Source organism: Haliaeetus albicilla, chromosome 1 (assembly GCF_947461875.1).
Source record: "Haliaeetus albicilla chromosome 1, bHalAlb1.1, whole genome shotgun sequence".
Taxonomy (NCBI): Eukaryota; Metazoa; Chordata; class Aves; order Accipitriformes; family Accipitridae; genus Haliaeetus; species Haliaeetus albicilla.
Genome location: NC_091483.1, coordinates 12,231,956 through 12,245,713, shown reverse-complemented (window position 1 = coordinate 12,245,713; position 13,758 = coordinate 12,231,956). Strand labels below are relative to the sequence as shown.

At 35.2% G+C, this 13,758-nt stretch overlaps 1 long non-coding RNA gene across 1 annotated transcript; it reads right to left on the bottom strand.

Moving 5' to 3' along the window:
• Positions 1–1,169: 1,169 nt before the first annotated feature.
• Positions 1,170–12,934, bottom strand: LOC138684647 (uncharacterized). Its single transcript, XR_011323896.1, has 3 exons — positions 12,035–12,934; positions 11,349–11,407; positions 1,170–1,413 (listed from the first exon to the last, which is right to left on the bottom strand). It is a non-coding gene; the product is annotated as an uncharacterized lncRNA (long non-coding RNA).
• Between the last annotated feature and the right edge of the window lie 824 nt (positions 12,935–13,758).

Sequence of the window (13,758 nt, the reverse complement as noted above, 5' to 3'; positions counted from 1 at the left end):
ATATTGTTTCTGGTACAATTACTCAGTTACCAATAAAACCTCTGCAAACAAATGTCCTGCAGTTTAAAAAAGAATATAATAATATATATACTTTGAAATTGCGGAGTCTAGATAAGCTAAATCAATCATCAGGCCACAGCAAAGAAAAGGATTATTCTAACTCTAAGCCTAATCATGAAAAGCAGTTTTTAAAGATATTCTTATTAAAGGACAGAAGAAAGTGTGGACTTCGAAAATCAGATTATTTGGATCACCAATAATTTGTTCTGAGTTTGTACACCCTTCACAGCCCAAAGAGACCTCGTCCATGATTGAGTCTCCTGAGGATTACTGCAGTACAAGCATGTGAAGAAAATAAAAAGTTATTAGCATAGACTTAAAACCAATCTGAACAATTAATGTCCATAGTTGACACACAGGGAAAAACATAGGTACGTTTAAAATGAAAATAAATGAAAATAAATTCGTAAGTACAACAGAAAGACATGTGCCTGTTCTCTTTCACACCTAAATTCAGAGATACTGCTGGCATAGATACGTATTTGGAGGGAGAGGAAGATGTCGTCTTCTCTTTCTGTTACTCAGCTAAAGACCACTGTCAAAGGAACTATGTTTCAAGGGCTGTGAGGGTCCATGTAATTTCAACTTCAAACTCTTTAAAGATACCATAGATTTGCTATCAAAAAAGAATTGAGTAATAAAAGTTAAACTTGATAAACACTTGTTAGGTGTCACTTTTTACAGTTCTTGGATAGATTTGATAAATTTTCTCCATTGCATCAGGCCTGTTCTATTAGTGCACTTATATGCTAAATACACAATAACTGTGCAAATTTCGTCATTTTCCTATGACAAGAATCTCTTGACATTTGCATTTTTCTATTTAATAGTCTGAAACTTCAGCAGCTGAAAAGTTTATAACATACAAAGGTGAAAACTCTAAGCATAATCTGTTTTTATAATAACTAGTGCTGTGTATGATCATGGTTTTGAAAAACAAAATTTTTTTTCTTCTCAGCTTTTGACAAGAAACTTCTTGCATATTATTTCCCAGATTTATGGGAATAAGAGTTACTATGGAGTAATACTGAATACAGTATTAACTGTGCAAAGTGTACAGAAGAACTGAAAACACACCTAGAGATACAACTAATGCTTCAGACATGCAGCTGTACTTACTCATGCCTGGCACTTTCTTCTTTTTAACTCTAACTCTCTTCTTTCTCAGTTTTCTTCTAGATTTCAGTATTTTCTTGAGATTACCACTAAGAGTTTCTTCTTTCTTCTCCTCTTTGTCCACGATTCTTTTCCTGAGTAAAAATTAAGCTATTTGTGGTACTCTATCAGTCTTGAAACAGTTTGAGTCTTTCCCATTTACTTTTTAACTATTTCTCCTCCTATTTCATGTCATAACTGTTAAAATAAATTGAAAGCAGAAAAAAAAAGGTTAATAATTCTCCAGTTGAAGCTGAAGGGAAACAGAGGGAGAGTAGTGCAGATGAGATGTCAATTGCTAAAATTACCTTGTCTCCCTGATCAGACAGGCCTTGGATTTATTGAACTACAGGGCACTCTACAAGGTCTATTTAGTTTCTCACATTTGTTTCACAGCACTGAACTGAAGGAACCGAATGATTTGAGCATGGTTATTGATTAATATTGTTTATTGCATATATTGTTCCAGGCACTTAGGAAAAAATATAGGTATGTTTAAAAGAAAATAAATACATAAATAAGATGGCAAGCCGGACTCCCTCTTTCTTTCTCTCCCACTGCATGTGTATGCATTAGCACAGCTCTGAAAAGCCCCCTGGACAATTCATAACGATAGCAGGCACTTAGGAAAAAGTATAGGTATATTTAAATCTAAACCATATACATAAATAAGATAGTAAGGCAAGCTATATGTGTATGTCAGCAGAGATATGAAGCTGTTTGAAGAATTCTATCAGCAGTAAGCATGCCACAGGGCAACTGCGTGAACACATAAATGAGATGGACCAAAATAATTCTTTCCCTGAGCATTACCCTGAGAGAGCGTGACTTAGCGATACAAAGGACATGCACAGGACAACTGGGAATGTGGAAGCTCTGCCTGGAGGAGCACTGGCTGCTATTTTGATAAGATTTTTTTTTCTTGGAGTACTAAATCATATGTAAAATTTTAAGAAAAACTCAAAAAATCAGAATTTCAGACTCACACTTAAAAGCACAGAACTCTGTCATGTTTTCTTGGTTTTGTCAGTTTAATTCATGGCAAAAGAAAAAATTTCTACTTAAATCCCATTTTCTGAACTGACCTGGGTCATTAATGTATTCTAGGCCCTGGTGTGGCTGTTACTCTTTGTTATTAAAAACACTTACTAAAAGGTTTTAGCTAAACTGCAGAAAGGCCATAAGCACCTACTAAGACTGCCCAAACAGAGAGTTGGTCTGCAACAGCTACTATTTTTCCATTCACACACTTCCCAATTTCTCACTAGCATCTTTGTGTAGGCAAACCCTTCCTAGTGACTGAAACAGATTTTCTGCGTCAAAAATGTCTCTTATTTGTGTTGTGATGAAGAAGTTTCAGACTTCAGTGTCAAACTGTGTCACTATAAGACAAACAGAAAACACTTTAATCTCAGAGTATGTCTACACAATGTACTGAAGGTGCAATGACAGTACAGACATCCATTCTAGTTTGAATTTAGCTAGCATGGGTAATGTTAAGAGCCTGCACGTCTAAGTACAAACTAGGAGAAACCTGATGGGGACGCTCCCTTGGGCTGCTAAGGTAAAAAAAAGGAGCCATTCTTTGTGGCTAAGATTACTAACAGAACCATCTCGTTTTATAGTCTGCAGTTCAAAGGGTGCACGTGTAATGTTAGTACAGGGCAACACTTTTTCATTTCATAGTATGTCAGTTTTTATTGATAATATATTGGGTTTTAATATTAATATATTCCAGTCAGAAGGCTTGCCCTATCAAATCATGGCAAATCATAAACTTAGACTAAAACATATGTTTTCATAAACTATAAGATTTCCTTGTTACTCTTGTTTATTCACCATATTTCTGGCACTAGTATACAGACAGTAAGATTTTCAGCCAATTGATCCACTATCTTCTTCCTTGTCTCTTCTTTGACCTTACAATGAATAACCCAGTCTTTTCCCAGTTTCTATATTCTTGTCCAGATTTTATATCTGCTTATAATTACTTGAGACCTTTTGTTTCTAAGTCTGTGCAGGCTTGATGCTAGCAAAGCTTTCCGTTTTATTCCAGCATGCTTGTTTTGGATCAAAAAAACTCTCTTTGGCTTAGAAAAGAGAAAATATTCCAGTCAACAAGTGGCAAACATTCAGTGACAGATGTTAAAAATAAAGTATGCATTAGAATGCTTCAAACGTTCTCTCATGTCAGAGTTTCAGAGGTAGCAGTTGTACATTTGTATATAGCCACTGCTTCTGGGACATAATCAAATATAAAAATAACAATATGACTATAGTTTACAAATAAAACTCAAAATTCTTAAACAAAATTTGAACATCTGTAGAAAATTTTAAAATAAAATGCTACACTGATTTGGAGGAAACTGTTTCCTGATTGTGGAGGAGAGTTACGCTTGTTATGAATCAGAATAGAAACATTTTGAAATGTCATCTTTTCTGGTAAAATGGAAAATCAAATTTTTGAGCAGGGTATTAATCCTTACTCTAAGCATGGTCTGTATGACATGAAAAAGAGTCAGATTCAGCCACCGCAGGAGCTGGAAGCTCCACTTGTTTGATGATGAAGAAACAAGTAGACGTTCTCTTTTGTTACAGTTCTAATTCACAGACTCTGTTAAATCTAACAGAATACTAATTACCTTAAGTGGATTTCACAGTTGACAGAGACCTTTGCCGGGAAGACAAGCTTGACAAAGGCAATTGAAACTTAGCTAATGAAGAATACTAGATCCACCTTTGAGGAATGTTAAGTAAGTGCTTTGCTTTTTATGAAAGGTACCTCTTTTATATGTAAAGTAACCACAGAAATGTCAACATTTCATTTTTAGACACCCTGCTAAATTCTGCAGAGGGTTATCAAATTGCCTTTAGGTTTTCCTTTTCCGTAATTGTATTTATTCATACAGCATTTCCTTGCAGTGAAGCTCTGTGGACCAATCATGAAAAAGGCACACTCAACATTTGCTTAACACAGCTTAATCAAACCAGTCTTCGTATTGACAATCACGGTATGGCAGAAATTTCTTCCTTGCGAATGAGGGCTATGCAGGTGTATCTAATTATTACAGAATTGCTTGAAACACACAAAAGTGCAGGTGAGAGCCGGGACCATAACACTGTTCTTTTGTGATCACGTTACCTCCAGTAGCTCAAAATATGCAAATAACTACTGCCTTTGGTGGTACTCAAGAGCTAATACCAGCTCACAATTAGTACCAAGTTGGGATGCTTTAAAAGCTACTGAGAAATACGGGCAAAGTCTTGCTTGTGTGGTTGTCTGGGTGTTTTGCTTGTACAGACAGGATCAAAGACACACGATCCAAAAGCTTTAAGATTAACTCTCTCCTTTTCATACTCAAAGTTGCTTCCTCATTTTAGAAGATCTTGTGATACTGCAGCATACTTACATCTTACAGAGGACACTGCTGTGATCCTTGTGCTACTGCGAAGTATTTTATGGCTTACCTGGATTCTTCAGGGAATGAAATATTTGGTTTTCAGCACCCGTAAGATGTTCTATAGGCACATAAATTAAAGTTGTTCAGGTAGTAGAGAGTTTAAAAGACTTTTTTAAAGCCAGAAAACAGTTTATTTTCTAATTATTCAGGGTTTTACTGAAGAAGCCAATCAGAGAAAGATTTCTTTGAAAATGATCTAGTTTAAAGTTTTTGCTCTCTCTTTTCTAAATCATGTCCTACATGATAGTTTCAATTATTTATTATAAGGCAATGGTAAAAAAGTGTTAATTAGCAAAGATGAAAAAGACTGACTCAATGGGAGCTCCTGTAAAGGAGCTCTTATTTCTAATGCCTGAGGTGACCACTAATTTACAGCTTTTGATAGCTTGCGAGCATGGTTCACAGAATAAATTGGTCTTGGGGAAAAAATACTGTACACCTTATTCACTGTGGTTAATGAATAAGGTATAGGTTTTGCTGTTGTTTTGGGTTTATTTTTTTAGTTCAGGCAATTTAGTTTTGATAAAACAGTTTAACTTGACAGTGTTAGAAATTAAAATATGCAAAGAGAGAAAGTATGACACTGGAACTGCAAGATTTTCTCCATTCAGCTGAAATGCCCATACTCAGCCCAAGAGGCCAGCTCTAAAAATAATCATGCTTTTCATTTTTTTTTCTTTCTGTGCCAATTTCAGCTAGTCTTTTCCATCTTATAAAAAATTTCAATATTTAAAAAAAAAAAGCTTTAAAAATACTAATATCCCAAGATCTATACAGCTTTTTGTTTGTCTTAGTGAAAATAAGAAAGAGAAAAAATAACACACAATACTAGATGATTATGCTAATAATGGGAATCATACAGAAGAGTGAAACTAAAATTTACACAGAATGCATCAAAATTACCTTCATATTTTGTTTATATGTTTTATGATTTAATTATAGCTAGACCTACGCAAGTGCGAAACAAGTTCCTTAACAAAATGAATTATTTTAATTAATTAGAATACTCAACGAAGGCCAATAATGCAGCGGTCAGAGGTCTCGTTTGACTATTTTTTGCCTGTAATCTCCGCTGGACATATCAACTTGTTTCTTGAAAGTTACCACACAGGAATTCATTTTTATCACTGGTTGTCCTAACTGGATTTTAGATAGATGTGACTTATATGTGAAGGATTCTGTCTCTCCTTTTTTTTTTTCCCCCTTCTCCCTTTTTTCCAATTTTCCCAACTCTCCTAGTCATTCTCAAAAAAACCCACCAAAAACTAAATGAGTCTTCAAATTTTTTTCATCCATTTTGGCATTTAACGCAGGTAGGTCAAGAGAACAATGTAAAATTTTTAGTGACCAATAGGGAGACTGGGTCCCAAGGACCCGAGACGTGCTACACATCCCTCACCCCAAGCCCTTCACGGAAGGCAGGAATCTTGAATGTTGATTATTTTTTTCTTTACAGGGTCACTGGCTTGGTGTTCAGCTAGTAGAAATGACTGTAATATTTTTTTTCCAGTGACACCTGAAAATGAAAAGTTGTCGACTGAGTGTCTGTTCCATCTACACTAACCCAGAATCCTGACTTTCCATCTACTCTCTTTCCCAATTCTGTCGATTTTGCTTATGCCTGTATTCTTCATGTTGCTTCACAACATCACAGCTGTGCAGGACCAATTCCTCAAACCTCCAAGCAGATGAATTCACATGAAAAACGCACTTTTCTTAATTCTTTATGTTTAGATCTTTGAAGCCTTTCAGATCTTCCTCAATTAACACCTTTCCACTTAGCCTGTTTTCCTTGTTTATTTGTTCATTTTGTTGTTGTTTTCTTTATTAATGAGATATTAATTGTCAGTCTCTGTGATGTTTCTTATGCTTCAAGCTTTTTTCATCTCCTGATGAGCCTTGCTGAACATAAAACGAGAACAATGAACAAAGTCATTGTGAGAGTTAAACTAAAAAGAACTACAAAATGCTAAAGTCCAGAATCAACAGCAACAGATAAAGGATTAACATGATGCTGCTGTTGTGAGGACTTCATTATCACCATGTTCCTGGTCAGAACAAAGATGTGAAAGGACAGGAAGCTTTAACAAATTTAGAGTGTGATGTGAAAATAAATGAGATACAGTCCACCCTAAGTTGCTATGGGCTTCAGGACATTTAAAATCCAGGAACAGTTAAAATCCAGATTATTCAAATACTTCAAAACTAACTGAAATAATTCTATTGTATGGATAGAAAGGTAAATGTACCGGTGTTAGTATGTGAGGTGCATCTCCTAACCTGGATGCTGAGGTTTTCGAAAAGATGTCCTGGTATTACTTGATTTTACTATTTTAATGACAGAAAGTAGTGATCTTCATTTAATTGTCAGTCTCTTCTTCAGAAACGTACAGATTTTTACCATTCTGGAAAATGCTTTGGATATTTAGCATTACTGAAGGTAGACAGAGTTTTACAAAGGGTGATTGTCCCCATTATCTTATAGAGGCTTCCAGCCTTAATTTATTACCCTTTATTACCTCTATGCATTGATTAGAGGGCCTAGGAGACCCACTAAGAGTAGATGTCTAGTTCTTACATAGCTGAGGCTGGATGTCATGAATTTCATACATGTTACCATGTACCAATATCTGTGAAAATTCGTGGCTCTTTCAATTCATGTCCTCTGATTAAAACAAAAAAGCATATGCTTTTTTGCATATTTGCATGTCTTCCCATGCAAAGTCTTTATTTTACCAAACAGGGGAAGGACCAGTACGTGATTTTCAAAGAATGTGCTCTGATATTTCTTTCAGCCAGAGCCAGTACCAACCTTAAAAAGTAAAAAGTAACTTGAAAGTACAAATAGAGAGCAGAGGATATAATTTGCTGATGTTGAGGAGGGAGCATTTTCTTACATTGTTTCTTTTCTCTTTGACTTTCTGGTAGCATATAAAACGTGGTCATTGAGTTTTAGAGATTTTTTTCTGGAAGTAGGCTTAACCAATCAGGAAATTAGAGTCCCTATCATGCAGCTTCTCTAGTGAATCACAGAAGGAGTGAAACAAAGCAAAAGGGGATTTATTAAAGATAAAATTTAATTAAAAGTACAGAATATGAAATATAATAAATATTAAAATAAATAAATGCCTTCTGGGGCAGCTAGTGACATGAACATGGGATTAATTTTAATAAGGTGAATAACCCTGCACTAATATGAGTATTCGGGTCAGAGTCTAGCCTAAGCATTTGAATATTTTCCTTGGTTCAGATTATTCTTTTCACAGATATGAAACAGTCAGCTTGTTCTGTTCTAGCTGCACATAATTTTGAAAATTGTTTGGTGAACAAAAAGAAATAAGAATGGAAAGTTACAAGTTTGCGTTTCATAAGGGGGGAGAAAAGCCTCTTCAGTTTTAATTAAGTTCTTCAAGTCTCACTTGAGAAGACATTGGTGTACCAGAAGACACAAAAAAAATAAGTTAGCTCATGTTCATGTACAAAAGTGGGTGACAAGTAAAACTAAAATGCAAGGCATATTATGCAGATTTTTTGGTGAATGGCACTTACAGATTTACATAAAATTAAAATAACCTTTAAAATTAGGACGGCCGGGTCACTCTAATGTGATCTGAATTACCGAGCTAATGATATTCTTATCCCTCCATGTCCTCTAGGCACTGCCATTGAAAATGTAAACCTGTGCAAGAATACTTAAGTCGGAAGAGCTACCCTGGGAAAACCACTCCATACTTCTCTATTGGTGCTACATCTGAAGACAAAATACAGTTCTTAAGTAGATATTTAAAGCCAGAAATGTCTAGAGCCAAAAATAAACAAAACAGCCATTATTTTGTGTTACTGTTCCATCTGCATTTTGGACCAGTGCTTTTTTTATGCAGACAAAGATTTGATTTTGGTGCACATTCTTAACATACTACAAAGAACAAGATTGCAAAGTCATCAGTTAGACAGCAGTAACGAAATTAGCAAATAATACTTAATTGATTTTCTGAAAAGTATAGTCAAGACCCAGCTGCATAAAAGGTACTTTTATGCTGTACTACTGGTAAAAACAAACCCAAAACTGGATTAAGTGGCCAGCTGGGGATTCTGACCGCATAATTGAAGACCTGAGTGGTAAACAAGTATTTCAATTATCTCAAAGAAAAGAGTGTCCAGGGGCAGAGGGGAGGAGTGACCCAAGTACATGGTGTTCTGGCAATCTTCTAAGGATCCAATCGTTGCTCAAGGCTATAAATTAGAGCAACCCTAAAGAATATAAAGTCACTCACGTTTTCCATTTCAGACTTCCACAAGGATACCAGAATCCAGGTTACTAGTTTTAAATAACCAGGTATGCAGACTTCCTTACTTTCAGGACAGGAATTTCAACTCTGTAGTATGAGTTTGTCTCTTTGTCCTTTGTGGTTCCTGTGTGTGGCAAGCTGTTTTCACAGCCTTTTAATGATAAAAACTGTGACACATTTTTTGTAAGGTTCGTGTATGGTTACTAGATGTGATTTGTCTAAATTTATCATCAGGTGAATTATAAGTAGTCATCTAAGAGCATCTCTTGCTATTGGAGAATGCTTCCAACCTGTATACATCTATAGGTGCGTATTTCTTAAGTAATTTGAGTCAAACACTTTAAACATATGGCCCTGTTTGTAGTGGAGTGATACAGGACTCCAATACAGGACTCTAGGATAAATCCTTCTCAATATTTTGAGCAATGATTTGGAAGTAAGCACAAAATCACTGCTGATAAAATTTATGGCTGATGCAAAGATTGGTTGAGTGGTAAATAATTATAATCAGGCCTCGCATTCATCTGGAATGATCTGGATTACAATAGTTATATTTATTTGACTTCTGTTGGTTTTGGCTCTGCTCTGAGGCAGCCAGACGTGTGCTAGCTCTGAATCAAAAGGCATGCAGATGCAGTCAGCCTAACAAGCATGTTTGAACTCTCAGCAGTGTTCATTAGCTTATTGAGCACACCGTCCTGCTACTTGCAACTGCACAGCTTCTGTTTTGCTGCTGTCTGGGTTTGGAGCATTAGCAGAAAGCATTTGTGTCTTCCTTAAAAATCCCTTCACCCTTGATATTCTGGGCTCATTCCAGCAAAATGAGTTTTAAGAGAAGAAAATGCAATGTTTTTCATCTAATGAAAAGGAATTGGAGTCCTGTCTATAGCACAGGGGACTGAGCTAAGGTTTCCAAGGGCAGAAATCTGTTGTGGGGGTTATATTGGATAAACAAACTTAGGTATGGAGAAACAAAATTAAAATAAGGCTATCTTACAGTCTTCTAAACTCAGAAATAATGGACAGGAGCAGTTAGGTGGTGTTAATCCTTCTAGGTAGCACTGAAGATACCGATGCTCAAATATTTTATCCTGATCTCATGTCCACATTAAAAAAGAAAAATTGAAAAATTATGAAAATGAGAAGTCACAAATACTAGACAAAATTTTTATAGTGAGAAAAAAAGGTCTCGGTCTCTTGTCTTTTCAAAAGAAGAATGGGGCAAAACCTGATTGTAGAATTATATGTGAAAGACTGAATACTGAATTCTGAAAGGTTCTTTTTATCTCCTGGAGAAAGGTATATCAATCACCTGAGTACCATACAAACAAAAGTATGATTGCCTCATACAGGTGGACCAGCTGAGATAATTTTAACCTAATGACTTCAGACTGGGTTTTTGGAGACTGTAAGGATATACTCATGTATATATACATTTGTAAGCAGTGAAGATGATTAACTATGAGACAAATGAAAACAGAGATTCTCCGTTTCTTTGGGCAGAATACCTGGGAGTAGGTGAAATGTAACACCTTTGGTACAGAAGAGTTCAAACTAAATTATATAATGCTCCCTTCTATCTCTAATGTCCATGAATCTATGTATTCTTGTGTTTGAAGAGCATATTAATGCATCATTTACAACTAGCAGCATTTTTATGTTTTAATGACACTGTTATCCTGAATATGTTGTGTGTATGACCATGTGCATTAGTATGATATATTAGAAGTACTGCAGCAATATCATGTCTTCCAGATGTAATATTGCAACATGTATTTGCATAAGCACTTTAACTATGGAACATAGTACATCTCCTTCTCTTATCAGCACAGATTTGCAGAATTTTTTTATATACAAGCCTACAGAGAATAAAAGAGTACTTTGGGTTCCATAAAAGTTATGCTTAATGACAATTTTGATTGCTGTGGTTTTCACCTTAAATTTTAGGTTTCAATGTTCAATGCATTTCTTTCAAACATATCACTGGACGATATTATCTAAAGTTACTTAATATCCAGTAATCAAATAGGCAGGATTTCACTTCTCATATTTTCATCATGAATATAACTAGCTTATTATTAGCCTGTTATTACTGTTGCTCGTTAATTACTGTTTGTTAATTGGCTTTTAACTGGATTACCAGTAAACTTTCCAATATTCCTGTACAGAAGAGGATCTAAATAGACTTTTTAGTTGCTTTAAAAATCATCTAAGTAGAACAGACTTTCCCATAGGTCTATGTAGAAATAGAACTATGTTGATAAATATATGTACTTGACTAAATACAAAGTTAGATTTTTAGTAAAAAAATTCTGTTTGCTTTGCTCAGCCTAAGGGGAAATGTCAAAAGGTCTGATATACAGAAAAAAACCCTGCTACTCACCCAGTGAAAATTAGCTCTTTTGAAGTTGCTGCAGTTCAGGCACTCTTAAACTTGGGCATCTACAAGAAAAAAGTAACTACATTTTAAAACATTTTCTATTATATGAAAGTTCTTATTAGTGGAGTCTGTACTGATATTGACAGACACGTGATAAATATTAACAAGCCACTAATACAATAAATATATAAAAAGCTAGTAAATACACAGTTTCTAAGTGACTCCGTCATGATGTTCCTCCCCAGGTTTCCATTCTAGATCTGTGTTCTGCATTCCTTTTACCTCACCATCACAATTTGTCATTGACTGTTCTGCAATGGTACTTGAATGGAGTTTTTGCCTAAGAGGCCTAAGTTTAGACACTGTATACTCATTTTTAGTACATTCTGTGACAAGAAAAGGCATATAAAAATCTGGGGTTTGTTTCTATTTTGACTGTGCAGTACAATTGCCAAAGTTCAGTCACCTTGGACATGTCTTGCTACATCTCTGTGCTACGCTTCCTTATTTCCTGAAGGCCTGTTACGATACCCTTCCTCACAAAATATTCTATGAAGATTTTAAATGAAAGGTGAATTACAAAATTATTTAAATCAGGAGAAAGGCTGAAAAGCTGCAGGGTAAAGCTGCCATTCAAAGGGAACTTGATAAGCTGGAAAAACCTCATGAAGCTCAATAGAGTCTTGCACCTGAGATGCAGTATCCCCATGCACTTGTGGACTCTGGTTGCTGATGAAGTAGAAAGCCATTGGGTTGTCTAGAGAGACGAACATGCATCCGAGATGTTGTCTGGCCCAGGCCCTGACCAACCTCATTCAACTCTGGAGTAGAATCTGACTTCACAGTTGAAGCTGCTTGGAGTCAGTTACCAGATGAGACATCTCCAGAAGTCCCTTCTGAAAAAAAAATATCCTGTGTCTCTATCTCAGCGCAGTTTCTTTCAGCGTGGTTCCCAAAAGAGCTACAGCAGTGCTCAAAATTTGAAAGCGTGTGAAGGAGTCACACATTCTCCCTTTTATATCCCCCTCAAATTAATAATAAAAAAAAAAAAAGTAATTTAGAGTGTAAAAGGAAGTTATTTTCTGCTCATTTTATTGGTTTCTGATCTCTTAAAAATACATCTGAAAAGAATGCCTTTCTTCTATGATTAGATCTAAAATGCCACAAGACTACACAGCAGGTTGCTCTTTCTCAACTATAAATTTTATCACTACTACTTCCCGAGTTCTCTACTAAAAATGGACAGCTTGTGAAATACTTCAACCTGTCTGGCTTGTGACAGGTCTTCCTACAAAAATCTGAGTTATCCAAGAACACTCTGTAGCTGTCATGGCTAACTATCACTCCACAAACCTGACTTCTAAATAAAAATCCCTGGGGAATCGCAGAATAACAGCAACATTAGCCAAAAAGTCCACCTTTCTCTGGAAGAGCACACAAGTAGAATTTATTTTTGTGTCATAACTCTGAATTTGGAAAGAATGTTGCTTCCAATTTTATATGAATGACCAGACTGCTATAACCATTAGAATATATCCATACATTTTTTTCAGGAAAACATAGGTAAAGATCAGATACTGTTTAAAAAAATAAAACACAGCAGAACCTTACTGCTAAGTAAGTTATTTAATAGCTATTGATAATGACATAAATTGAGCATATGGGGGTTTTAATCTACTGCTAATAGTAATAATAATATTGATGATGATGATGAATACTCAAATACTGTTATATTCTACCATTGCACTAGATATGCTCTATGGTTTGGACAACTTCACTGTGGAAAATCCAGGTTACACAAGGAAATATTGAATTTCTGTCAAGAAAATTGCTTACATAGTAATACACTTATTGACTTAATCAAAAAATGCAAAATGGCCGTGCTTTATAACACTTAGAAGATCATTAGACTTAGTATCTCTCTTCTGACATATTAACCTTTCTATAACCATGGCAATATATAAATGTCAGGGTTGGTTTTCTTTGGGTTTTGTTTTTTAGTAAATATAAGCTTGAACAACTTAAATTTGGGTTTCAACAAGCAGTTATATTGAGATTGTTGGTTATGATTTTAAGACTATGAAGATTTCAATGTGTGTTCCAGTATTTCTAAATTGCTGGAGCCTTAGAAATGAAATGTACTTTTCTTCATGGTTTCCCTTCAGTTTTCTCCATCTGTTTTTTTTAAGTGCTCCAACTTCCATTAGGCTAAAGATTTTAAAGTACAGACTGCTTTTCTAGAGTTTCTGATGTCAAGTTTCTCCAGCATCACATTAACAAATTACATATATATAATGTGCTTTCAAAATACATAAATCTGGCATTCCACAAGAGAGTTTTCTTGCCAGTACATTAATTAGGAAAATGTTCCTTATGACTATCTATTTAAATTACCAATGTTTAATTAGCTATT